This window comes from Rhinoderma darwinii, chromosome 1 (genome assembly GCF_050947455.1).
Source record: "Rhinoderma darwinii isolate aRhiDar2 chromosome 1, aRhiDar2.hap1, whole genome shotgun sequence".
Taxonomy (NCBI): Eukaryota; Metazoa; Chordata; class Amphibia; order Anura; family Rhinodermatidae; genus Rhinoderma; species Rhinoderma darwinii.
In genome coordinates this window covers 373,408,927-373,436,704 of record NC_134687.1, presented here as the reverse complement: position 1 = coordinate 373,436,704, position 27,778 = coordinate 373,408,927, and positions in this window count along the sequence as shown.

The window sequence follows — 27,778 nt, the reverse complement described above, 5'->3', positions numbered from 1 at the left end:
GTGGGAATGCCGAAAAAAGTTGTTTTTTAGACTTTTTTAAACTTTTTTTTTACTTTGCTCTTCTCTCTCTCTTCTCACAACCGATCTAAACGCCTCGCTATCTCCAACAGAGGCGTTCAGGGCGGGTGCAGCAGGATGTGATGTCAAGGAGAGACTTTTTGAAACTTTTTTTTTACTTTGCTCTTCTCTCTCTCTTCTCACAACCGATCTAAACGCCTCGCTATCTCCAACAGAGGCGTTCAGGGCGGGTGCAGCAGGATGTGATGTCAAGGAGAGGAAGTTTAGACGTCGATCGTCACTATTGGACAGTTACTCACTGACTGACCAATAGTGGCGATCGTGGAGGCGGGACCATCGCAACAGGTCCCGGCGTATTGAGCTGTGATAGCCTGCTGTCAGAAACAGCAGCTGTCACAGCTCGTGCCGGTGGAAAATGGCACTGCATTTTCCCTGCAACGTACTATTCCGTCACTGAGCGCGAACGGGGCGGTCAGCATGACGGAATAGTACATCGCTGAGCATTAAGGGGTTAAAGAGGATCTGTCACTAGTTTAGTAATGCCCAATCTCCTAGCTAATCTAATAGAATGTGTCACACTGATAATACTATAGAAAATTGTGTCCCAAAAAGTTTATTATTTTAAAAGTTTAGCTTTTTTCTAAATATGCAAATGAGGCTATACTAGACAAGTGGGTGTCAACACCAGCAATTTTCCTGAGGTGGATCTACGTCACATCCTCTGACGCTGTCCTATCAGCATGAAGCTGCTTCACACAGTGTGAGAGCCTGAGGCTGGAGGGAAGGGGGATCACTTCAAACAGCCATATCTCCGGCTGTGGACCACCTAGAACAGTGGTTTCTCATTCTAATCTTTCATATGGCACCAGGATCGCAGTTCTAGCTGTGAAACAACCGGAGGTATCACCAGTTGAAAATACAGTCGGGAATGGAAGCTGTGTACTATATGATCAGGCTGTGTTGCTGGGCTGGGAAGAGGAGAATGTATGATGCTGATTCAACAGCGTCATACAGAAAATATTACACTGGCCAGAGTGAAAAGAAAGAGTAACCTACCATTTGGCATTTACAGCCAAATTAAACTATATAGAAAAATGCACATAAAACTTTGCAAATAAACGTTTTTGAAAAAAAATTACACTAGTTATCAGCATCATAGCGCCTATTAGATTAGTTAGGAGATGGGGCATTAATAAACTAGTGACAGATCCTCTTTAAGGAAACTGGCAGGCAATGAGCACGACATTCCAGGTTTCACTTGATAATATCTCCCACACCCCAATGAATAACTGGATTGTGTTGGCGTAACCAAGGAAACCCAAGCAAAACAGAAAGTAAATCCAAAACAAATTTTTAAAAGTCCAGTTGATCTGCTGTTTGTGCTCACCTGCAGAGGTCTAAAACCACAGTCAGCTTGGCGCTGGGTAAACTGGGGTATACTAGGGATACCTAGTATTCACCATTTAACCTCCATAAAGAGATGTGAACTTCAGGGAATCCCAACGTCGTAGGTCTCATAGTAGCCGCCTACTGGCAGTTAAAGTGCAGGATGAGCACAGACGTAAACGGGAGACTGAGTATTTGTTACCAGGTATCAGTTAAAGGGGGGGACAAAACCAGAAAACGAGGCAGATAATAATCTTCATTTATATAGCGCCAACATATTCTGCAGCACTTTACGATTTTGAGGGAACATGTACAGACTATATCAGACATTACATATTGACAAAACTAATTTACAATTCAAACAAAAGGAGTGAGGACCCTGCTCGCAAGAGCTTACAATCTATGAGGAAATGATCAGAGAACGAGAGAGGAAAATTATTAAGGCCAGAAACTGAGCAGAGACGGAAGAAGACCAGGTCAAGAGAATGCTCGTATTCATGTGTAGGAGAGTTAGTAAGTTGTGACAGACCTAGGGAGGAGGTTGAAGATAGAAACTGGGAGGCAGATGAGGAGATTGGGTTATCAATGGGGATGTCAAAGTCACTCATGCTGAGAGTTGGTGTTTCAGATGATCGGAATTGTGGAAGCCAGGCAGCAAAATGATCCAGGAATTAATAATTGATGCAGTGAGCCCAAGGGGGGGGGGATAGACAACCCCCCCCCCCCCTTCGGAGGGAGAATGGGCGAAAGAGTTTGAGTGTGAACTTCAAAAGAGGGAAATGTGAGTGAGGGGACAGGGGGAATAACATGGGAACTCTTCCACCCTGCCCGTTCTCTGGTCTAGTGGCATGAGAGAAATGAAGACCACCATAAGACAGAGGGAAGCCGTGACAGACGGGTCTACCCATGTTTCTGTAATAGCCAGGAGGTTGAGAGAGTTAGAAAGGAATAAGTCATGAATAAAAGTGAGTTTGTTGCACATGGACCGAGAATTCCAGAGAGCACAGTTGAAGGAAAGGTGTCATAATTATAATTTTTTTTAAAATTAATTTGGGTTTTTATTTTTTCTCACAAAAGGTTTTATTTTTTAATTTAACTTTTTTATTGTACTGGGTGCTACCATTTTTTATTTCATCTGTGTATGTGTCTCTTCACGACACATACACAGATGAAATATGGCACCTACAGGTCATAGGAACGGTTTTAGGAAATATTTTCTTATGTCTGTGTTTTTTTACAAATACACTAGCGTTTCTTGTGAAGCCCATTACTAAGGCGAGGCTGAGGCTGGGTTCACACGACCTATTTTCAGACGTAAACGAGGCATATTATGCCTCGTTTTACGTCTGAAAATAGGGCTACAATACGTCGGCAAAAATCTGCCCATTCATTTGAATGGGTTTGCCGACGTACTGTGCAGACGACCTGTCATTTACGCATCGTCGTTTGACAGCTGTCAAACGACGACGTGTAAAAATACAGCCTCGTCAAAAGAAGTGCAGGACACTTCTTTGGACGTTTTTGGAGCTGTTTTCTCATAGACTCCAATGAAAACAGCTCCAAAAATGGACGTAAAAAACGGCGCGAGTTACTCAAAGAACTTCTGAAAATCAGGGGCTGTTTTCCCTTGAAAACAGCTCTGTATTTTCAGACGTTTTTGGTCACTACGTGTGCACATACCCTTACTGTCATCCAGTAAAAAGTCTAGCACTACCCCCCCCATTATTACCCTGGTACCCACCGCCACCAGGGGTATCAGGAAGAGTTGTGTACAATCCAGTACCCGACCATCTGTATGAGGCTGGGAAGGGCCAATAACCGTGGCCCTTCCCACCCTTGTAATGCTAGGCTGCGGCTGCTTTATTGTGTCTGGCTGGTTATAAAAAATGGGGGAGAACCCCCCATTGTTTTAAGAAAAAATCAATCAATAAATAATTTATGAAAATGACGTGGGGTCCCCCCATTTTCCTAACCAGACAGATACAACATAGCAGCACCAGGCTAGCATTACCAGGGTGGGAAGGGCCACTGTTTTTGGCCTTTCCCAGCCTATTAGCACCAGCCTGCGGCCGCCCGACCGTCGCTACAGATGGTCGGATACTGGATTGTACCCGGCTCTTCCCGATACCCCTGGTGGCGGTGGGTACCAGGGTAATAATGGGGGTTAGTATTAGTCTTTTTACTGGACGTCGTCAAGCAGAACACTGCCATTATGAAGGTGGTAATAAAGTATTAAAAAACAGAGCCATAACTCCCCGTTCACACAGAGATTTTTGCGTGGAAACCGCGCCTGAATCAGCGCCATAAAACCCCCGAAATTTTCCAGCATTGATTTCAATGTGATGTTGGGGGTTGTCATTTTTCCAGGCGGATTTGGCCGCTCACGGGAAAAAAAAGCGGCGTGTCCTTTCTTGGCGCAGCTTCCGCCTCTGACCTCCTATTGAAATTAATGGGAAGCAGAAACCCGCAGCGCTCGTTTCCAAGCATTTTGGCGTATTTTGCCCACGGTCCTTGCATTAGATTTAATGGCCGCGGGCAAAAACTGCACCGAAAACCGCAAACAAAGAAGCACAGGCAGTTCAAAATTTACCTCAAAATTCCTGAAGGCATTCTGAGGCCATTTTTTTTCTGCCTGCTAAAAAACGTGTGAAAAGGGCCTAAGAGTGTATACATACAGTGCGGTTTTGCCACATTTTTCCCGCTTGGCCAAAAAGCACATCGAAAATTGGATGCGTTTTTAGCGCAATTTTTTCTATGCGGTTTTCAGCCACGTGTCAAAACCGCACTGTGTGAATAAACCCTTACAAAACAAATTTTTTATTGAAATAAAAACTTCCCCACACAACCCTCGATAACCATTTTATTTTAAAAAAAACCAAAAAACAACGTAGATCGACGTAGTACAAACGGTCCAGCGGAGTCTGCAAAACAAAAAAAATTAAGTTAGTAATATAAAAAAGTAAAAAACTTACCTACAGCAGACTTCTGTCTTCTCCCCTGGACCGCAATAGAAACTACACGTCAATGAAAAATAATTTCCATAGGGCATTTTCACACGACGCTCGAAAAAACCAATGTGTAAACGTCTCAAATACACTAGCGTTTCTTATGAAGCTCTTTCTAAAATAGACGTTTTTCACATGTTTTTTTTATGCTTTTGTGCGCGCATTTTGGCGCATAATTAGGACTCCCACTGTCTATGGGAGCATTTGGAGCGTTTTTAGGACTAAAGTATTCATCCGATGCCTCTTTCTTACGCGACGAACTTTTTTAAAATGCTCGAGTAAAAAAACACATATGTATTACACCACTGATGAAAATGGAAGCTAATTCAAGCGTTTTTTAATATGTTTTTTGGCGCATAAAATGCACCAAAAACCGAGTAAAATACACGCAGTGTTAACGTGTGAACTGGAAAGTCATTCACCACAGGGTCTTCCCTCTTGACTTTCATCATTCTTAGCCTTTTGGTGTGTTCCAGAACTCTGCCAACTGCCACCTGTACAATCTCTTCAAAAATGGCAGTTGGACACTGGTTGACAATTTGAAGACACCTTTTTCTGGCTTGTAGCAGCTGTGAGTCAAGTCGCTTTGCCTGATTCACCTTGCTTTAATTCTGGGAAGTGCTCCCTCTGGTGGCCAACATTGGAAAAAATTTCAAATTATTATTGAAATTGTAATACTTTTCACTTTATGAATGAAAAAAAAAATACACCAAAAAAAAATATAATAAAAATAAAGCAACTTGCTTACATTTTTTTTTAAATTCGTGACACATTCTCTATAAAAGAGATAGGACACATACAAGGAATGTTAAAGGGAATGTGTCGCTAGAAATTTTTTTTTTTTTTTTTTAGTTAAACAGTTAGTGTATAGGTGATTAAACATTGTTCTAATTTTTTTATTTTTTTCACGAGTCAGGAAATATTATAAATTAGATTCTAATTTATAATATTTCCCAGCGCTGGTCACTAGATGAAGCAATTCCCAAAATGCGCTAGTATAGGCTCTGCTCCAGGACTCTGTGGAATCCCCTGCCATCACTGTCCATATATGGACAGCGTGCGGAATCCCCTGACATCACTGTCCATATATGGACAGTGTTGTCAGGGTCTTCGCCAGAGCGGAGTCCCGGGCAGAGCGCTATTATAGGCTCTGCTCCGGGACTCTGTGGAATCCCCTGCCATCACTATCCATATACACTACCGTTCAAAAGTTTAGGGTCACTCAGAAATTTCCTTATTTTTGCAAGAAAAGCAGTTTTTTTCAATGAAGATAACATTAAATTAATCAGAAATACACTCTATACATTGTTAATGTGCTAAATGACTATTCTAGCTGCAAACGTCTGGTTTTTAATGCAATATCTACATAGGTGTATAGAGGCCCATTTAGAGCAACCATCACTCCAGTGTTCTAATGGTACACTGTGTTTGCTAACTGTGTTAGAAGGCTAATGGATGATTAGAAAACACTTGAAAACCCTTGTGCAATTATGTTAGCACCGCTGTAAACAGTTTTGCTGTTTAGAGCAGCTATAAAACTGACCTTCCTTTGAGCTAGTTGAGAATCTGGAGCATTACATTTGTGGGTTCGATTAAACTCTCAAAATGGCTAGAAAAAGAGAGCTTTCATGTGAATCTCGACAGTCTATTCTTGTTCTTAGAAATTAAGGCTATTCCATGCGAGAAATTGCCAAGAAACTGAAGATTTCCTACAACGGTGTGTACTACTCCCTTCAGAGGACAGCACAAACAGGCTCTAACCAGAGTAGAAAGAGAAGTGGGAGGCCCCGCTGCACAACTGAGCAACAAGACAAGTACATTAGAGTCTCTAGTTTGAGAAATAGATGCCTCACAGGTCCTCAACTGGCAGCTTCATTAAATAGTACTCGCAAAACGCCAGTATCAACGTCTACAGTGAAGAGGCGACTCCGGGATGCTGGCCTTCAGGGCAGAGTGGCAAAGAAAAAGCCATATCTGAGACTGGCTAATAAAAGGAAAAGATTAATATGGGCAAAAGCACACAGACATTGGACAGATGAAGATTTGATGTGTTTGGATCACACAGAAGAACATTTGTGAGACGCAGAACAACTGAAAAGATGCTGGAAGATTGCCTGACGCCATCTGTCAAGCATGGTGGAGGTAATGTGATGGTCTGGGGTTGCTTTGGTGCTGGTAAAGTGGGAGATTTGTACAAGGTAAAAGGGATTTTGAATAAGGAAGGCTATCACTCCATTTTGCAACGCCATGCCATACCCTGTGGACAGCGCTTGATTGGAGCCAATTTCATCCTACAACAGGATAATGACCCAAAGCACACCTCCAAATTATGCAAGAACTATTTAGGGAAGAAGCAGGCAGCTGGTATTCTATCTGTAATGGAGTGGCCAGCACAGTCACCAGATCTCAACCCCATAGAGCTGTTGTTGGAGCAGCTTGACTGCATGGTACGCAAGAAGTGCCCATCAAGCCAATCCAACTTGTGGGAGGGGCTTCTGGAAACATGGGGTGAAATTTCTCCCGATTACCTCAGCAATTTAAAATCTAGAATGCCAAAGGTCTGCAATGCTGTAATTGCTGCAAATGGAACATTTTTTGACGAAAGCAAAGTTTGAAGGAGAAAATTATTATTTCAAATAAAAATCATTATTTCTAACCTTGTCAATGTCTTGACTATATTTTCTAGTCATTTTGCAACTCATTTGATAAATATAAGTGTGAGTTTACATGGAAAACACAAAATTGTCTGGGTGACCCCAAACTTTTGAACGGTAGTGTATGGACAGTGTTGTCAGGGTCTTCCCCAGAGCCGGAGTCCCGGGCAGAGCGCTAGCATAGGCTCTGCTCCGGGACTCTGTGGAATCTCCTGACATCACTGTCCATATATGGACAGTGTTGTCAGGGGCTTCCCCAGAGCCGGAGTGCCGGGCAGAGTGCTAGTATAGGCTCTGCTCCAGGACTCTGTGGAATCCCCTAACCCCAGCGCCCTGGTCCTTCTGATAGCGCTACTAGCAAATGGGTCCTGACGTCTGATTTCTTCTGATAGTTTCCGGTCCGCTGCTAGGGGGTAAACACAGCTAGTGTAGAAAGCACGCATGCTCAGAGACTAGCAGTGTTTACCACGCATGCTCAGAGGCTAGCAGTGTTTCTCTCCCCTAGCAGCAGATCAGAAAAGATCAGAAGAAAGGTAGTATCCGGCCCACCACTTACCTCAGTGTACAGTGACGTCAGGAATGACATACCCGTAAATTGACAGCCAGCAGGAAAACGGAATCATGGACGGGCTAGCGCCGGAGGTAAGGATTTTGCTACTGGAGATGCATCACGTGACCAGCGCTGGAATCGGGTGTTAGAAGATGAAATCAAAACGTACGTATATTACAAATTACATAATTTTTATATGTGCAGTGAAATAGAAATTAGTTTATTGGTTCCGGAAAACCCCTTTAACCCGTTAGTGACCGCCCCATAGTGTTTTTACGGCGGTCACTAACGGGCTTTATTCCGATGCATAGGCTTTTTTACGGCGCTGCATCAGAATAAATAAACAGAGCAGGGAGCCATTAAATCTCCCTGCTCTCAGCTACCAGAGGTAGCTGAGGGCTGGGGGCATCCCTGCTCGAACAGGTGAGATTGATATAAAAATAAAATAAAAAAAACAATGCAAAAATTGCTGTTTTCTTTAAATCCTGCCTTAAAAAAATGTGATAAAAAGTGATCAAAAAGTAGCATTTACTCCCAAATGGTACCGATAAAAACTACAAGTTGTTCTGCAAAAAAAAGCCCCCATACAGCTGCATCAGTGGAACAATAAAAAAGTTATGGCTCTTCAAATATGGAGACACAAAAACAAATAATTTTTTAAAAAAAAGTGTTTTTACTGTGTAAAAGTAGTAAAACATACAAAATCTATATAAATTTGATACAGTTTCAATCGCAACAACCCGCTGAATAAAGTTATTGTGTTATTTATATCACACGGTAAATGGCGTAAATTTAGGACGCAAAAAAGTGTGGCGAAATTGCAGTTTTTTTTCTATTTCCCCCCAAAAAAAAGTTAATAAAAGTTAATCAATAAATTCTATGTACCCCAAAATGGTGGTATTACAACTTGTCCCGGAAAAGACAAGACCTTATACAGCTATGTCGACGCAAAAATATAAAAGTTATAGCTCTTTGAATGAGACGATGGAAAAACGCAAAAAATTGCTTGGTCATTAAGGTCTAAAATTGGCTGGTCATTAAGGGGTTAAGCAAAGTCATAAATGGACGGTAGGATTGCAAACAAACAACAGCTACAATGATGAGTGAGGCAGTAAACATTGTGTGCCGTTTTTTTTAACCCCTTCAGGACCAAGCTCATTTTGGCCTTCAGGACCAGACCCATTTTTTAAAATCTGACATATTTCACTTTATGTGGTAATAACTCCGGAATGCTTTTACCTGTCAAAGCGATTCTGAGACTGTTTTCTCGTGAGACATTGGACTTTATGATAGTGGAAAAATTTGGTCGATAAATTCATTATTTATCAGTGAAAAACACCAACATTTTGTGAAAAATTGCAAAAATTTGCATTTTCCTAAATGTAAATGTATCTGCTTGTAAGTCAGGCAGTTATACCACACAAAATTGGTGCTAATTAACATCACCCATATGTCTACTTTAGATTGGCATCGTTATTTGAACGTCCTTTTATTTTTCTATGACGTCACAAGGCTTAGAACTTTAGCAGCAATTTCTCACATTTTCAAGAAAATTTCAAAAGGCTATTTTTACAGGGGCCAGTTCAGTTGTGAAGCGGCTTTTAGGGCCTTATATATTAGAAACCGCCAAAAAATCACCCCATTTTAAAAACTGCACCCCTCAAAGTATTCAAAACAGCATTTAGAAAGTTTCTTAACCCTTTAAACGTTTCACAGGAATTAAATCAACGTAGAGGTGAAATTTTCAAATTTCATTTTTTTTTTGCAGAAATTCATTTTTTATTTATTTTTTCTGTAACACAGAAGTTTTTACCAGAGAAATGCAACTCAATATTTATTGCCCAGATTTTGCAGTTTTTAGAAATATCCCACATGTGGCCCTTAGCGTGCTACTGGACTGAAGCACAGGCCTCAGAAGCAAAGGAGCACATAGTGGATTTTGGGCCTCCTTTTTATTAGAAAATATTTTAGGCACCATGTCAGGTTTGCAGGGCTCTTTGGGTGCCAAAACAGTGGAAATCCACCAAAAGTGACCCCATTTGGGAAACGACACCCCTTGAGGAAATTATCTAGGGGTACAGTGAGCATTTTGACCCTGCAGGTTTTTTGCAGAAATTATTGGAAGTAGGCCGTGAAAATGAAAATCTACATTCTTTCAAAGAAAATGTAGGTTTAGCTAATTTTTTCTAATTTCCACAAGGACTAAAGGAGAAAAAGCACTGCAACATTTGTAAAGCAATTTCTCCCGAGTAAAACAATACCCCACATGTGGTAATAAATGGCTGTTTGGACACACGGCAGGGCTTAAAAGGAAAAGAGCGCCATTTGGCTTTTGGAGCTCAAATTTAGCAGGAATGGTTTGCGGAGGCCATGTCGCATTTGCAAAGCCCCTAAGGGACCAAAACAGTGAAAACGCCAAAAAAGTGACTCCATTGAGAAAACTACACCCCTTGAGGAATCCATCTAGGGGTGTAGTGAGCATTTTGACACCACAGGTGTTTCATAGATTTTATTAGAATTGGGCAGTGAAAATTAAAAAAATCCTTTTTCTTCAATAAGACGTAGCTTTAGCTCCAAATTTTTAATTTTCTCAACAAATAAAGGAAAAAAAGAACCCCAACATTTGTAAAGCAACTTCTCTGGAGTACGGCAATACCCCACACGTGGTCATAAACTGCTGGGAGGAGCGCCATTTGCTTTTGGTGTACAGATTTTGCTGCATTTGGTTTCTGGTCGCTATGTTGCATTTGCAAAGTCCCTGTGGAACCAAAACAGTGGATCCCCCCCAGAAGTGACCCCATTTTGGAAACAACACCCTCAAGTTATTCACCTAGGGGTGTAGTGAGCATGTTAACCCCACAGGTGTTTTGCAGAAATCAGTGTGCACTCGATGTTGCAGAGTGAAAATGGGATTTTTTCCATAGATATGCCAATATGTGGTGCCCAGCTTGTGCCACCATAACAAGACAGCTCTCAATTATTATGCGGTGTTTCCCGGTTTTAGAAACACCCTACGTGTGGCCCTAATCTTTTGCCTGGACATTTGACAGGGCTCAGGAGTGAAAGAGTACCAGGTAAAATTGAGGCCTAATTTGGCGACAAAAAAAAAAAGAAGAAAAATCCAACACTACTGTGAGATTTATCTCCAGATATAATAAAAATTGGAATTCCATTTGTGATATCTTTCAGAAACACTGGTCTGTATTACATACAGATAAAAGATTAAGTAAAATATTGACCGATAATCCGGCTATGACACCACGTCGGTGCTCTAATTTGCGGGATATGCTAGTCCGAAGCCATTATGTTCCTCCAATTAATAAATACATATTCGGCTCCAGGGGACCCAGATGGGGTAATGTACCATGTGGATCCTGTGGGGCTTGTCCAGTGATGGAGAGGGCGAACTCCTTTATGGGCTCGGATTTAGTTAGGTCGTACAAGATAGTGCACTTTGTAAACTGTAATGTCCGGAATGTGATCTATCACGCGCAATGTCCCTGTAATAAAATCTATGTGGGGATGACCACAAGGGAGCTTAAAGTGCGCGTGATGGAACACATTCGTGACATCAAAGGGATAACCAACAGGGATCACGAAGAATGTTTTGGTGATCGGAGCAAACCTTTGGCTAGACACTTCAGGGATCACCATGACAAGAATTGGAGGCTACTTAAGGTGAAGGGGGTTGATCGGATCTATCAAGGGAATCGTGGGGGTGATATCTTTAGGGACCTTTTGCGGAAGGAGACTAAATGGATTGTTATTTTAGATACTATGTCTCCGAAAGGCTTAAATGAATCTCAAAGCTTTGCATCCTTCTTGTAAGTATTGTTCTATGTTTTTTAACTTTTTATATTTGACTCTACTCTGATTAGATCCGGTGTGACCATTTCTGATCTGAATCGTATCTTCAATGATTAAAATAACCATGCGACCATCTAAACGAAGGATATCATGGATGATGAAAATTGCCATTATGAATCTACATCAACAATGTGTATTTATTGAATGATTGTATATGCACAAGATTTGTTATTATTTTTAAATTATAATTTATAATTTTGTACTAGCACATATATGTATTATGTATAATTTTTGTTTAAATTATTTTGATTGGTCTTTATGTTTCCAAGTATGTATATGTTTGGATCTGTAATGGGCTATATATATGTATATATATATTATTTGATATATATTTTCACTTTTTTATATTGACCATGATATTGGTCTGAATATATTTAATAGCACATTTGTTATTTATTATTTTTTATATATGTGTTGGGATTATTAAATATATATATTTTCTGGATATATGTTATAGGGTTTTTGAATATATTCTTTATATATGTTTAGGTTTATTGTATATATTCATGTGTGTGTGTATATGTATGTGTATATGTATATGTATATATATATATATATATATATATATATATTATTTATTATCCTCTATTATTCATTACACATTATATATTCACGGTGTAATCTTGGCGAAGGCTTTGTTTGTCTTGCGTTGGTCAGGACTCGGTGTACTTTCCAGAGCGGAGGGCCCCCGCTCGGTTGGTGCCCTGTTTGTCCGCCCCTCGTCTGACTTACATGTGCTTTCGCTTTGATATTTATTAGTTTTATTTAACATATATATAATTTTTATTATGGATCACTTTATTTCCTTTTGATCCCTTATTTATCACATACAATTATTTAGTTTAATATATATTGCACGCACATATGGATGTATATATGGATATATATACATGCTCTTCAAGTATGATTGGGTTTTTATAATTAATGTATGTGTATGTGTAATTTGTGTATGGCTCTCATATATTGTTGTATATTCTTTATAAATGTGTATATATATATTTATATGTTTTTTACTGGATATTGGTTATATGGGTAATTGTTAATATATTTGTTTGTGTGCAAGTTTATTGTGCAGTTATTTATGGCACAAAGGAGATGTGGATTGATATCTGGTTTCTGTTGAATTATGTTCGTGATATGAATTTGTTTCATTTATGATAAATGATTCAGTTCAGTTACTTAACTTACTAAGTGTTTTTGGGTAACATTGTTTGTGTAATGTGATACTCACTATTTCCTGGCCGGGATTTATCCAGTTAAACTTTTTTTCTTTGCTGATGCCTTTGACACGCATCGTTGATGTGCTTGACACGCAGCGATGCGTGACTAGATGTCAGGGGGTGTGAGTGGCCTGCAATACATCATGGGTTTAAGTTCTGTGCACTGTGATATCCACTACTCCCTGGCCGGGATTAATCCAGTTAAACTTTTTTGTTTTGCTTATGCCTTTGACACACATCGCTAATGTGCTTGACACGCAGCGATGCGTGTCATGACTTTTATGACCAGATGTCAGGGGGTGTGAGTGGCCTGCGACACACCATAGGTTTAGATGATTTGTTGCTTCCCTGATTGGCTTGACGCGCATCGCTAATGTGTTTGACACGCAGCGATGCGTGCCATGACTTTGATGATTGAACGTCAGGGGGTGTGAGCAGCTTGGTGCACACTATTGGTCTATGACTTTCCTCTATACCGTATTTAAACTTGAGTCTTCAGAGTAGTTATTACACCTCCTGACGAAGGTTGCGAAACGCGCGTCGAGGTGCTTGGTGTCCAGGTGTCCTATCCTACCAGTATCATGTCCTCAACAGGTATTGTGTTCTATTCCTAACTGCCTATAGCTTGTCTCTGATTAGGTCTCCATTACCATAAGCATGGTTGCTATATTCTATTGATTGGAGGGACCTGTCAGTCTGATACTCATACATATGGTATAAGCTATTACTTACCTGGGATGTGATTCTCTATTTGGAGGAATTATTTCTCTATTTTTTGATATTGTATTTTGTGAACCTGGTATACATTCTTTTAATTATATTTTATATGTCTATAGTATATACTTGGGAGGGGGGTTAATTTTGTATGTATTGTATTTATTGATGTGTAATAAAGTACAAATAAATATATTTTGATATAATATTATTATGTCGAGATTTTTCTTTTCGGTTTAATATTTTTACAGGGGCCAGTTCAGTTGTGAAGCGGCTTTTAGGGCCTTATATATTAGAAACCGCCAAAAAATCACCCCATTTTAAAAACTGCTCCCCTCAAAGTATTCAAAACAGCATTTAGAAAGTTTCTTAACCCTTTAAACGTTTCACAGGAATTAAATCAACGTAGAGGTGAAATTTTCAAATTTCATTTTTTTTTGCAGAAATTCATTTTTAATTAATTTTTTTCTGTAACACAGAAGTTTTTACCAGAGAAATGCAACTCAATATTTATTGCCCAGATTTTGCAGTTTTTAGAAATATCCCACATGTGGCCCTAGCGTGCTACTGGACTGAAGCACAGGCCTCAGAAGCAAAGGAGCACATAGTGGATTTTGGGCCTCCTTTTTATTAGAAAATATTTTAGGCACCATGTCAGGTTTGCAGGGCTCTTTGGGTGCCAAAACAGTGGAAATCCACCAAAAGTGACCCCATTTGGGAAACGACACCCCTTGAGGAAATTATCTAGGGGTACAGTGAGCATTTTGACCCTGCAGGTTTTTTGCAGAAATTATTGGAAGTAGGCCGTGAAAATGAAAATCTACATTCTTTCAAAGAAAATGTAGGTTTAGCTAATTTTTTCTAATTTCCACAAGGACTAAAGGAGAAAAAGCACCACAACATTTGTAAAGCAATTTCTCCCGAGTAAAACAATACCCCACATGTGGTAATAAATGGCTGTTTGGACACACGGCAGGGCTTAAAAGGAAAAGAGCGCCATTTGGCTTTTGGAGCTCAAATTTGCAAAGCCCCTAAGGGACCAAAACAGTGAAAACGCCAAAAAAGTGACTCCATTGAGAAAACTACACCCCTTGAGGAATCCATCTAGGGGTGTAGTGCGCATTTTGACACCACAGGTGTTTCATAGATTTTATTAGAATTGGGCAGTGAAAATTAAAAAAATCCTTTTTCTTCAATAAGACGTAGCTTTAGCTCCAAATTTTTAATTTTCTCAACAAATAAAGGAAAAAAAGAACCCCAACATTTGTAAAGCAACTTCTCTGGAGTACGGCAATACCCCACACGTGGTCATAAACTGCTGGGAGGAGCGCCATTTGCTTTTGGTGTACAGATTTTGCTGCATTTGGTTTCTGGTCGCTATGTTGCATTTGCAAAGTCCCTGTGGAACCAAAACAGTGGATCCCCCCCAGAAGTGACCCCATTTTGGAAACAACACCCTCAAGTTATTCACCTAGGGGTGTAGTGAGCATGTTAACCCCACAGGTGTTTTGCAGAAATCAGTGTGCACTCGATGTTGCAGAGTGAAAATGGGATTTTTTCCATAGATATGCCAATATGTGGTGCCCAGCTTGTGCCACCATAACAAGACAGCTCTCAATTATTATGCGGTGTTTCCCGGTTTTAGAAACACCCTACGTGTGGCCCTAATCTTTTGCCTGGACATTTGACAGGGCTCAGGAGTGAAAGAGTACCATGTAAAATTGAGGCCTAATTTGGCGACATATAAAGTATTGGTTCACAATTGCAGAGGCTTTGATGTGAAATAAAAGAAACCCCTGAGAAGTGACCCCATTTTGGAAACTGCACCCCTCAAGGCATTTATTAAGGGGTGTAGTGAGCATTTTCACCCCACGTGTCTTTTCCATAAATTATTGCGCTGCCATATATGTGGACGTAAACAGCTGTTTGGGCATGCTGTAGGGCTCAGATGGGTGGGAACGCCATTTGGCTTATGGAGCGTGGAATTTGCTTGGTAATAGTTTTGTTTGGAGTATCACTGTTTCCGTTTATAATGTGGGGCATATGTGAGCTCGGCAGAGTACATCAGGGGCATCGTTAGGTGGTATAATAATAAGGTAAAAAAAAATAATAAAATGATCCATAGATGTGTGTAACGCTGTGATCGATCCTTTCTGCACAGGGGAATTTTGCCGGGAAAGTGTTGTCCTGGTATAATACGGGCGCCCTCGCTTCCAGCAGATATGTTTGGGCCCTCCCCTTCCTGGTTCCCTAATATTAGTGCCTTGATACATCGCCTTTTGAAACAGAAGAAATGTTCCCCTCGGGCCGGCACAACTGGATATTTTTCTTTCCTGACTTATTGGAGCCTTAAATTATTTTATTTTTTCATAGACGTAGTGTTATGAGGGCTCTTTTTTTACGGGACGAGCTGTAGATTTTATTGGTACCATATTGGGGTACATGCAACTTTTTGATCACTTGTTATCCTTTTTTTGGGAGGCAAGGTGACAAAAAACAGCAATTCTGCCATAGTTCTTTAGTTTTTTTTAAAAATATACAGCGTTCACCGTGCGGTATAAACTACATGTTACCTTTATTCTGCGGGTCAGTACGATTCCGGCGATACCTAATTTATAGAACTTTTTTATGACTTTTTGCACAATAAAATTACTTTTGGAAAGAGAATGTATTTTTTCTGTCGCCATGTTGTGAGAGCCATAACTTTTAAATTTTTTCGATACATGCGACTTTTTGATCACTTTTTATTTCAATTTTTGGAAGACAGTGACCAAAAAAACAGTAATTATGGCAGTGTTTTTGAGGTGTTTTTTTTTTTTTTACGCCGTTCACTGCGCTGGATAAATAACATAATATTTTTATAGTTTAGGTCGTTACAGTCGCAGCGATACCAAATATGTATGGCTTTATTATTTTATTCAATAATAAATGACTTGATAAGGGAAAAAGGGCGATTGTGTTTTATTTTATTACTTTTATTGTATGTTTGACACTTTTTTTTTTTTTACACTTTTTTTTAGTCCCAGTAGGGGACTTGAAGGTCCAACTGTTTGTTTGATGTTCTAATACATTGCACTACCTATGTAGTGCAATGTATTGGAACTGTCAGTTGTTCACTAACAGCAAGCCGATCAGGCTCCGCCTCTGGGCGGGGCCTAATCAGCTTACGTAATGGCAGACAGTAGTCCATTGTTAGGGCCCCTGTTGCCATAGTAGCAGTCGCCAGCCTTGCCATCGCGTGGCAAGGCTGCCGATTTGCTACAAACCTCTAGGATGCAGCGATCACAATGGATCGCTGCATCGAAGGGGTTAATGCCAGGAATCGGAGCTAGCTCCGGTTCCTGGCGATAGATCGGGGTGTCCGCTGTAACATACAGCGGACACCCACTGCTGATGGCGCCGGCTCAGCTTCTGAGCCGGAAGCTGAGCCGGCGCCATCTTGCCGATGGTACCGGAAGCCTCCTGGGCCCCGCCGACGACGGGGCATAGGAGGATTCCGTTACTGGCGGACCGGGAGGTAAGTATTAGCCCTCCGATCGCCTTTGCAGCCACCGGCAACCCAGCGATCATGTTGCTGGGGTGCTGTTGGCTATAAACTCCTCACATGCTGCGATCTCTATTGAACGCAGCATATGAGGGGTTAATCGGCCGGATCGGATGCTAGCTCCAGTCCTGGCCGATACCTCAGGGTGACAGCTGTAACATACAGCTGTCACCCGGCGGTGATGTCCCTGGCTCAGCTCCTGAGCCAGCTTCATCTCCATCACGTACAGTTACGTGAAAAGGCGTTAAGCCACCAGTTTTAATCACGTAACTGTACGTGATTGGGCGGGAAGGGGTTAAGGAAAAATAGACAAAATGTAAAATGTAATAATTATAATGTATGCAAGTTTGTTTCTTTAGTCCATATTGCTTACCTGTCTCTTACTCTGTCTTCTGCACTCCTGCACGAGTGCCTTGCCCTTAGGCTTACGCACGTAAATCTGGTCCGTGTGCGTTGCGTTATTGCATCTGTGCTTTGTGAGTGGCATGCGTTTTTCACGCACTCGCAAAGCACATATCTATGTGCATCCGTGTGCTGTGTGTGGTTTTCACGCACCCATTGACTTCAATGGGCACATAGGTGCGTGAAAACGCACCAATGTAGGACTTGCAGGGAGTTTCACGCAGCGGACTCTCGCTACGTGAAAACTCCTGCATGTGTGAACGGCCTGATTGAAATAAATGATTTCCATGCACAGCACACGGACGAGATGCACACGGACGAGATTCACGTCATGTGAACGGGCCCTTATGCTACAACTAAATTTATAGGGGAGTAGATGCTCACAACTAGGACAAATTAAGCTTATTCAGCTATTAATCAAATAAACTAGACACATGAGGTGAAAAAGCTATGCAGATATGAACAAACAAACTAGCTGGTTGTCATGTAGCGGGTTAGTGGACCCACAAGGCCGTACCGCCATAGCGGGGAGGCAGCTGGCCAAACAACAGGAAACCCAAGCAATACAATGTCCCGCACAAGGGTACATGGATAGTCCAGACAGTGGCCGCAGCTCTGGCACTGATGGAGATGGGTGCAGCAGATAACGGCAAAGGTGGCGGATGAAACAGGACACAGGTGCCGCAGGTTGCGCCAAACGTGGCGGATTCCTCCGGACGTGGCAGATGACACAGGACGTGGCGGATTCCTCCGGACGTGGCAGATGACACAGGACATGGCAGATTCCTCTGGACGTGGCAGATGACACAGGACATGGCAGATTCCTCCGGACGTGGCAGATGACACGGGACGTGACACGACTCAATACTAAAGGCACAGCACGGGAAACAGGAACAGGTAACAAGGCACGGGTAACAACTGGAACGGGAAACACTAAGGGACCATTTGCAAGACAGACTGGGAAAACTAACAATGCTCAGGCAAGGATCAGAAGGCCTGGGACCTTCTTATAGACCAGGAAATCGTGGCAGTTGATGATGATGGCCGGGCCGGGCACGAGCGTGCGCGCGCACCCTACGGGACACAGCAGACCAGAGTGGAATCCATGGCTGCGGGCGTCGGGAAGTGAGTAAACCCGACGGCCCGCGGCCATGGACACTACACTGGTCTGGACAATCATAAAACTTAATGAGGATGCAGGGTCAAATACTAGGAGGAGAACAAGTAAGTACAAAAACAAAAATCAGAAGAGTAGTCAGACACCCAAGGTTGCGGGAACCTGTAGCAAGGAATCCTCGAAACGTAATCCAAGAAGCCTGCTCAGAATATAAACATGGCAAAAATCTCTAACAGGTACTTGGATAGTGAAACTATTAACTGGCACTGATGCCAGAGACAAAGCAATCCAAATAAAGCTACAGATCGGATGGCCATGAAAGTGCACTGTCCAACATTTCTAGCAGCCCTGCCACGCTAGAAGTGGACAATGCAGGATCAGGGCAAGGTAAGGAAGCAGACCAAGGTAAGTAAGCAGACCCCTTAGCATAAGCAGACCCCTTAACGCAACCAAAATGTACGCTGCAAAAAAAGATTGATTACTTACCGGTAATCGGTTTTTCATGAACCTATGACAGCACCCTTGGAGAGACATCCCATTTGCTGGACAGAAAGCCTGATGATAAAAAGGACACACCTCTCCACACACTTTAGGAAGAAGTTAGGATGAGAATTACCGTATTTTACGGACTATAAGACACGGTTTTTAGCAAGAATGAATCTTGCTAAAAACTCCCTACGTCTAAGGCCTCGTTTACACGTGCGTGTGCGTTTTTCACACGCAAAAAATGCTGCGTTTTGCGTGCGCAAAAGGCACTTAACAGCTCCGTGTGTCACCATTTTCACGCAGCCGCCATCATTATGACACTCCGTTTGGATGTTTGTAAACAGAAAAGCACGTGGTGCTTTTCTGTTTTCATTCATCCTTTTCACTGCTGTTGCGCGAATCACGCTGTTCGCACGGAAGTGCTTCCGTGTGACATGCGTTGTTTTCACGCACCCATTGACTTCAACGGGTGCGTGATGCGCGAACAGCGCACAACTATAGAACAGGTCGTGAGTTTTTTGCAACGGACTCACGTTGCACAAAATTCACGGACTGTCTGCACGGCCCCATAGACTATTATAGGTCCGTACGACGCGCGTGAAAATCACACGCGTCGCACGGACGAATAACACGCTCGTGTAAACAAGCCCTTATAGTCGGCAGTCAAGGGACCCGGCTGCGCCAGACCCCCTGACCGCTTTCATAATTAACCCCTTCCCGACCCATGACGTACCGGCACATCATGGAGCGGGGGGGTGATGTTTGGAGTTGACTCATGCGCTGGGCCCGCTCGATACACTGCAGGTGTCAGCTGTGTTTTACAGCTAACACCCTGCTTTAACGGCCAGGAACAGCAATCGCGCTGTTCCTGGCCGTTTAGTTAAATGCCGCGGTCAATAGCGACCGCAGCATTTATAGGGGTTTTCCCACGAAGGACATTTATGAGATATAATAATAATAATCTTTATTTATATAGCGTCAACATATTCCGCAGCACTTTATAATTCAGGGGGTACATTGTACAGACAATATCAGACATTACATATTGACAAAACTAATATACAATTCAAACAAGAGGAGTGAGGACCCTGCTCACAAGAAATTACAATTTATGAGGAAATAAGGGAGACACAAAATGTAGAAGTGCTTGTTAAGTACAATGGTCCAGCCATCTTTTATACATATGGGGTAGTATATGCCGGTCACCATCTAGTATCTGTATATGACAGACATGAAGTGTATTAGGGTGCAAGGAGTGTGGGGGATACTGCTGAATGACGGGATCAAGTTCTGATGACTAATGTAAAGGGGGGGGCAGGGAAAGTAGTCAGATTAGGGAATGTTATAGGCCTGTCTATAAAAAGATTGATTACTTACCGGTAATCGGTTTTTCATAAACCTATGACAGCACCCATGGAAAGACATCCTATTTGCTGGACAGGAAGCCTAAGGATATAAAAAAAGACACACCTCTCCACACATCCAGTCTTAGGAAGAACTCAGGATGAGAAATTAGTTATCTTTTAGTTATATACTGTATTTTTCAGACTATAAGACGCAGTTTTTAGAAAGAATAAATCTTGCTAAAAAGTCTGTGTCTTATAGTCGGCAGTCAAGGGACCCGGCAGCGGACTGTGTTTTACAGCGGACATGCTGCTCTAACGGCCATAGAAGTGAATGGGAGTTACGGAAACAGTGTAGCACCGCAAGCTACGCTGTTTCCGGAGCTCGGTAGCAACGAAAACAACGTACATGGTCGAGTTACGGAAACAGCGTAACTCACTGAGCTACGCTGTTTCCGTAACTCCCATAGAACTGAATAGTAGTTACAGAAACAGCGTAGCATGTTACGCTGCTTCTGTAACTAACATTCACTACTATGGGAGTTACGGAAACAGCATAGCTCAGTGAGTTACGGTGTTTCCATAACTCATCCATGTATTGCAGTGTATTGTACCAGCGACCTAATGATCGCTGGATCAAGTCCCCTAGGGGAACTAATAAAATGTGTAAAAAAAAAAAAAAAAAGATTCATTTTCAGGAGTGTCAAAAAAACATTAAAAGTTTAAAAAAAACAACCTTTTCCCATTTTTCCCCAAGCACAATGTAAAATATAAAAATAAATAAAAAAATTGGTATGGCTGCGTCCATAAAAGTCCGAACTATTACAATATAGCATTATTTGACTCCCACGGTGAACATCGTAAAATCAAAATATGTAAAACCCCAGAATCATTGTTCTTTGGTCACCATAGCACTAAAAACAATTAAATAAAAAGAGGTAAAAAAATTGTATGTTGCCAAAAATGGTGCGAATAAAAACTACAGCTCGTCCCCCAAAAAATAAGCCCTCACACCGCTCAAACGATGAAAAAATATAAAAGTTATGGCTCTCAGAATGTGGTGAAACCAAACAAATTATTTTTTTTAACCAATAGTTTTTTCTTTGTAAAAATAGTAAAATATGAAATTTTTTCCTATTTTCTGTTGTCTAAAACCTGGGTGCGTCTTATAGATGGAAAAATACGGTTTACACATTGTGTGTGTATATATACATACTTATTTTTTTTTTTTTTTTTGCGGCACCTTAGTGAAAAGCTACCCCTACACCATAAATATATATTTAGATTCATATACGTGCTATTGTCGGTTTGCTAGCTGCCAAACCCCTATTTGGACCCTGGAACTGAATAAAGAGATTCTCTGAAGAGCTCCAGTCATTTGTGACCTCTAGGTAGTGGACTAGACACCTCCTCACATCTAAACAATTAAACTCCTTCTGCTTTAGATTTTTTGGGGAGTCACAGGAGGGAAGAATAATTTCCTGCTCTTGATGAAATGGGGAAATTACCTTTGGAAAGAAAACCGGTAAAATGGTTAATCAATTGAGTTGCGGAAACAGCATAGCTCAGCGATTTACGCTGTTTCCGTGACTCCCAGAGAACGGAATAGTAGTTATGGAAACAGCATAGCTCGCATGCTACACTGCTTCTGTAACTGCCATCTACTACTATGGGTGTTACAGAAACAGAGTAGGTCAGCAAGATACGCTGTTTCCGTAAGTCGACCATGTAATCATTAAGTGGCCGGGAGAGCACAAAAAGCTAGAACAGGGTTTAGGGGACCCCGTTCTAGAGATAGGTGTGGGTCCCAGGTATGGTAAGGTCTTCATAACTACCCTATCCCCAAACACCAAAGTGTAAGGAGGGAAGGCCGAGAGGGCTTGAATTTTTCTTACTCTCTGGGCAGTGGTAACGACTAGTAAAAAGGTCATCTTTAGAGTGAGGAATTTTATGAACAGGGAACAGGGAGTCTAAAGGTTCAAAGGATGAACCCATCTTAGCAGTAATGGCTAAGTTTAAGTCCCAGGGTGGGACTGAAGGTCCTATTTGAGGTCTTATCCTGGAGGTTGCAATCAGGAACCTTCTAATCCGGCTGGTGTTCTGCTAACCTGGAATCATAGAAGGAGCTTAGAGCAGAAATTTGTACCTTTATTGTACTAGGCTTGAGGTTCGTGTCTAGCCCTGCCTGGAGAAAGTCTAATATCAGGGGAATATCTGCATCTGTTAATGGATCTATATCAATTCTTGTAATGGTAAAAAAGGCTTTTCAGACCCTTAAATATATTTTAGAGGTAACCTGTTTCCTACTTGCCAATAAAGTGGAGATGACAGATTCTGAAATGCCTCTTTTCCTGAGGATCATCCGCTCAGTCTCCATGCTGTAAGATGCAGCCTGTTGATGTCAGGATGAACTACTGGGCCCCGGGACAGGAGATCTGGTCTGTCTGTGAGAATTCATAGATGGGCTAAGGACAGCTTCCTCAACCATGTGAACTATGGTCTTTTTGGTATGCACCTGGTAGAACTTGACAAAGGGGTGCAGAGAAGAGCACGTGTCCGTCTTGCATAATTGAAGGGCAAACGCCTGATGGGGCACAGCCCAGGAAGCCCCAACCGTTCTGGCAGAGTGGGCCGTGACCGGAATGGTAGAACATTAAGCTGGACGCGATAAGCCTCATGAACAATCATTTGAATCCACCGAGCAATGATGGACTTACACCGTGTTCCAAATTATTATGCACATTGGATTTAAGTGTCAAACATTTAATTATTCATTTTTCAATTAAACTCATGGATTGTATTGTGTCTTAAGGCTCTTTGGATCATTGTAATCAATCTCAGACACCTGTGATAATTAGTTTGCCAGGTGTGCCCAATCAAAGGAAAACTACTTAAGAAGGATGTTCCACATTATTAAGCAGGCCACAGGTTTCAAGCAATATGGGAAAGAAAAAGGATCTCTCTGCTGCCGAAAAGCGTGAAATAGTGCAATACCTTGGACAAGGTATGAAAACATTGGATATTTCAAGAAAACTTAGGCGTGATCATCGTACTGTGAAAAGATTTGTGGCTGATTCAGAGCACAGACGGGTTCGTTCAGATAAAGGCATAATGAGGAAGGTTTCTGACAGACAAATTAATAGGATTAGGAGAGCAGCTGCTAAAATGCCATTGCAAAGCAGCAAACAGGTATTTGAAGCCGCTGGTGCCTCTGGAGTCCCGCGAACCTCAAGATGTAGGATCCTCCAGAGGTTTGCAAGTGTGCATAAAGCTATTATTCGGCCACCTCTAAACAATGCTCACAAGCAGAAACGGTTGCAGTGGGCTCAGAAATACATGAAGACTGATTTTCAAACCGTGTTGTTTACTGATGAGTGCCGTGCAACCCTGGATGGTCCAGATGGATGGAGTAGTGGATGGTTGGTGAATGGCCACCATGTCCCAACAAGGCTGCGACGTCAGCAAGGAGGTGGCCGAGTCATGTTTTGGGCTGGAATCATGGGGAGAGAGCCGGTAGGCCCCTTTAGGGTCCCTGACGGTGTGAAAATGACCTCTGCAAAGTACGTAGAGTTTATGACGGACCACTTTCTTCCGTGGTACAAAAAGAAGAACCGTGCCTTCCGTAGCAAAATTATCTTCATGCATGACAATGCACCATCTCATGCTGCAAAGAATACCTTTGTGTCATTGGCTGCTATGGGCATAAAATGGAGAGAAACTCATGGTGTGGCCCCCATGTTCCCCTGACCTCAACCCTATTGAGAACCTTTGGAGCATCCTCGAGCAAAATTTCTATGAGGGTGGGAGGCAGTTCACATCAAAACAGAAGTTCTGGGAGGCTATTCTGACATCTTGCAAAGATATTCAAGCAGAAACTGTCCAAATACTCACAAATTCAATGGATGCAAGAATTGTGAAGGTGATATCAAATAAGGGGTCCTATGTTAACATGTAACTTGGCTTGATAAGTTTTTTTTTAATTGAAAGAGCTTTTGATCTCTGTAAATATGACCTCCTGATGCTGCAAATTCAACAAATTACCATTTTAGTTCTCTTTACAACCTTTAAAATGTTTTGATCTCTGTTGTGCATAATAATTTGAAACAGTGCATTTTGAGTTTTTTACTTCTAAAAAAAAATCTGTTATCATTAGGAGATTTGTTCAATAAAATTCGCATTATACTCCAACGGTTGATGGCTTGAAGATTATACTGACTGTCATTTGTATCGACTATTTAGGAAAATCAGCGAAAAATAACATTTGCATAATAATTTGGAACGCGGTGTAGAGATTGCCAAACCCTTCCTGGGACCCTCAGGGAGCATGAAGAGGGAATCCGACTGCTGCAAGGAAGCAGTGATAGAAAGGTAAATCCGCAGAGCACGGACAACATCCAGGTTGTGGAGGGAATGTTTCCTTGGATGACTTAGGGAAGGACAAAAGGACAGCAAGACAATATCCTCATTCACGTGGTAGACAGAAACCACTTTAGACAAAAAAGAAGGCGCCGTGTGGAGCACCATGTCTTAGTGAAGAGTCAAACTGAGAATGACACGAGAGCCACCAGAAAAACCACCTTCCAGGACAAGAAAAAACAAAGGAGAGATCTCTCCCTCAACGGTTCAAATGGAGTCTATTGCAAAAGATCCATGACCAATTTAGAACCCACGAGGGAATCTGAGGACGATAAGCGGGGACCGCATGAGCCACCACCTGCAAAAAAAGTTTTTGTTTAATGTCAGTTTTAGACGCCAACGGGCGACCAAACAAAACAGAAAGGGCATATACCTGCCCCTTCAGGGAGCAGAGAGCTAAACCCTGCTGTAAAAAAAAGGATAGAATCCTGGACATGGAAAAATAAAAGGGGGGAAGCTTGGGATCCTCACACAAACCGAGGTAAGCCTTCCATGTACGATGATAAATGCATGCTGGAGGAGGACTTTCCCTGCCACAATAATAGTGAGAATACTTTCCGAAAAACCACGAGCCCTCAGAACGACCGGCTTCAACATGCCGTTACACGTAGCGATCTTAAATTATGGTGGGAGAGAGGTCCCAGAGAGAGAGAAGGTTGGGACAGAGAGGTAAGGGCCATGGGATGTCGGGCAACGGGGTCACGAGGTCCGCATACCAACAGTGGCGCAGCCAACCCGTGGCCACCAGAATGGCAGGAATCCCGTTGCCTTGATCTGTCGGAGGAGCCCAGCAGGAGAGGGAAACTTCCCCCTGTTCCACGAAAGCAACGACAGATTGGAGAGATTCCATCCGAAGACGAGCGACCCTAACGTGCACGTTGAGGCGCTTGAGATTTAGTATGGGCTGAACCAAACTGTCTTTTTGGGGACGACAAAAAGGTTGGAATAAAAACCTTGGAACCTATGGTTCAAGGGTACCGGAATGATGATCTAATGAAGCAGAGAGTCGATTGCTTGAAAAAAAATATTTCACCCTGGATAGGGACTGTCGAACAGCGGACTGAAAGAAGCGCTCTGGAGGGAGGCTGGCAAATTTGATTTTGTATCCCTAAGATAACACCTCCTGATCCTAGGCATCCGAAATGTGAGAGAGCCAGACATCCGAAGTCTGACCCACACCCAGGGCAAGTCGAGTTAAGGTGCACATTCAGGCCTTGCCGGTTACATCCTTTGCAGGTGGAGGTTGGGGGCGCCAGGAGGGCCGGGTCTTGAGGGAAGGTTTAGCCTTCTGATACTTGTGAGTCTGCAGCCTGGAGAAAGTGGTGTAGGAGAAACAACAAAAGGAGCGAAAATGTAGACCCGTCTTTTTGTCTGGGGTAGTGTGCTTAGGTCTATTCTGAGGAAGATGGGTGCTTTTACCACCTGTGGCTTCCGAGATAACCGTCCAACCTAGACACAAACAAATGAGACCCTGAAAAGAGTAGAGCAGTCAGGGAGCGCTTGGAGGCTGAATCAATAGACCAAGCCTTAAAGGGAGTCTGTCACCAGAAAGTCCATATTAAACTAGTAACAGGGTATTGTAGAGGAGACTAACCTGTTTCTAGAGTGTAGTTTCAATTTGTGCTTACTGCCTCCTTTGTAGAGAAATTTGATTTATTAGGTTTATGCTATGGATCATTTAGGTGCAACGAGGGCGTCATTGTTGCACCTAAATGCTCTTACATCGCTCCGCAGTTCAACTCCCCTCCCTTGTTAAATTGATTGACAGGGGCCAGGCAGCGTAATAGGCACGTTCAAGCCTGGCCCCGTACTATCTGTAATGCGGGCGTGTCCCTGCTCTTTACTCGCCGCATGCGCAGTAGTGCTGATTAGATTGAAGAGCCAAAACATCGTATTGCGCATGCGCCGAGTAAAGTGAAGGGACGTGCCCGCGTTAGTACGGGGCCAGGCATGACCGCGCCTACTACGCTGCCTGGCCCCTATCAATAAATGTAACACGGGAGGGAGGTGGGTTGAACTGGGGAGCGACGTAAGAGCATTTAGGTGCAATGGTGACGCCCTCGTTGCACCTAAATGCTCAATAGCATAAACCTAATAAAGCAAATTTCTCTACAAAGGAGGCATTAAGCACAAATTTAAACCACGCTCTAGAAACAGGTTAGTCTCCTCTATAATACCCTATTACTAGTTTAATATTGACATTCTGGCAACAGAAGGAAGCAGAATGGCAACAGAGGAAGCAGCAGCCTTCGCCAGCAGTCTGCCGTCGGCAAGGTACTAGCCTTGGCTGGGCAAGAAGCCGGAGGATCTAATGCCAGAGTCCGCACCCATGTGGAAGTACCCTTTTAAAAGGGGTAGCAAACATCCAGACGGCTAGAGTGGCAAAAATTCTTGTCCAGGTGCTTCCATTCCTTAAAAACAATACCCTCTAGTTCCAAGTGGGCTGGAAAAACAGCCTGAGAACTTTGGGGCTGGAGGAAAGAAATGGAATCAGCGTAAGGAGAAGAATCAGTGACCTGAAGTGTGTCACAGACCGCTCTAATTAGCATTTTCACCAAGGTGGGGAGAGGTGTAGAACCTCTACCAAATGAATCCAAATCAGATAATTCTCCATCAGACAAAACCTCTCTAGGAGAGGAGGTGCTAGACCTGATTTCAGGGTCAGAACACACTGCCCACATTGGGAAGGGGAAACAGAAGAGGATGGTGAAAATGAAGACAAGCGAGAAGCTCTAATTCGCTTGCCAGGTCGACCACGAGGGGAAGACATGGATGGGGAGTCCATATGAGGATGGGCAGAACAAGAGTCCGGGGGGCAGGCCGACATGCCACCTAAGATGGACTGAGTAATGCTCGCCAGGTTATCAACCGTCCGGAAAAGGGAGTTAGCCCATTCCGGATCCACACCCATCACACCAGTGGTGGCATGGTTGCAGAGGCCGCTGGCATTTCACTAGGTCGGCATGCATCACATAAGGAAGTAGAGATTGATCACAAGGAAATTTAGTATTGTACTTTGAGCAGGCATAATAAATGGCAAAGGTAGACTGGTTCGA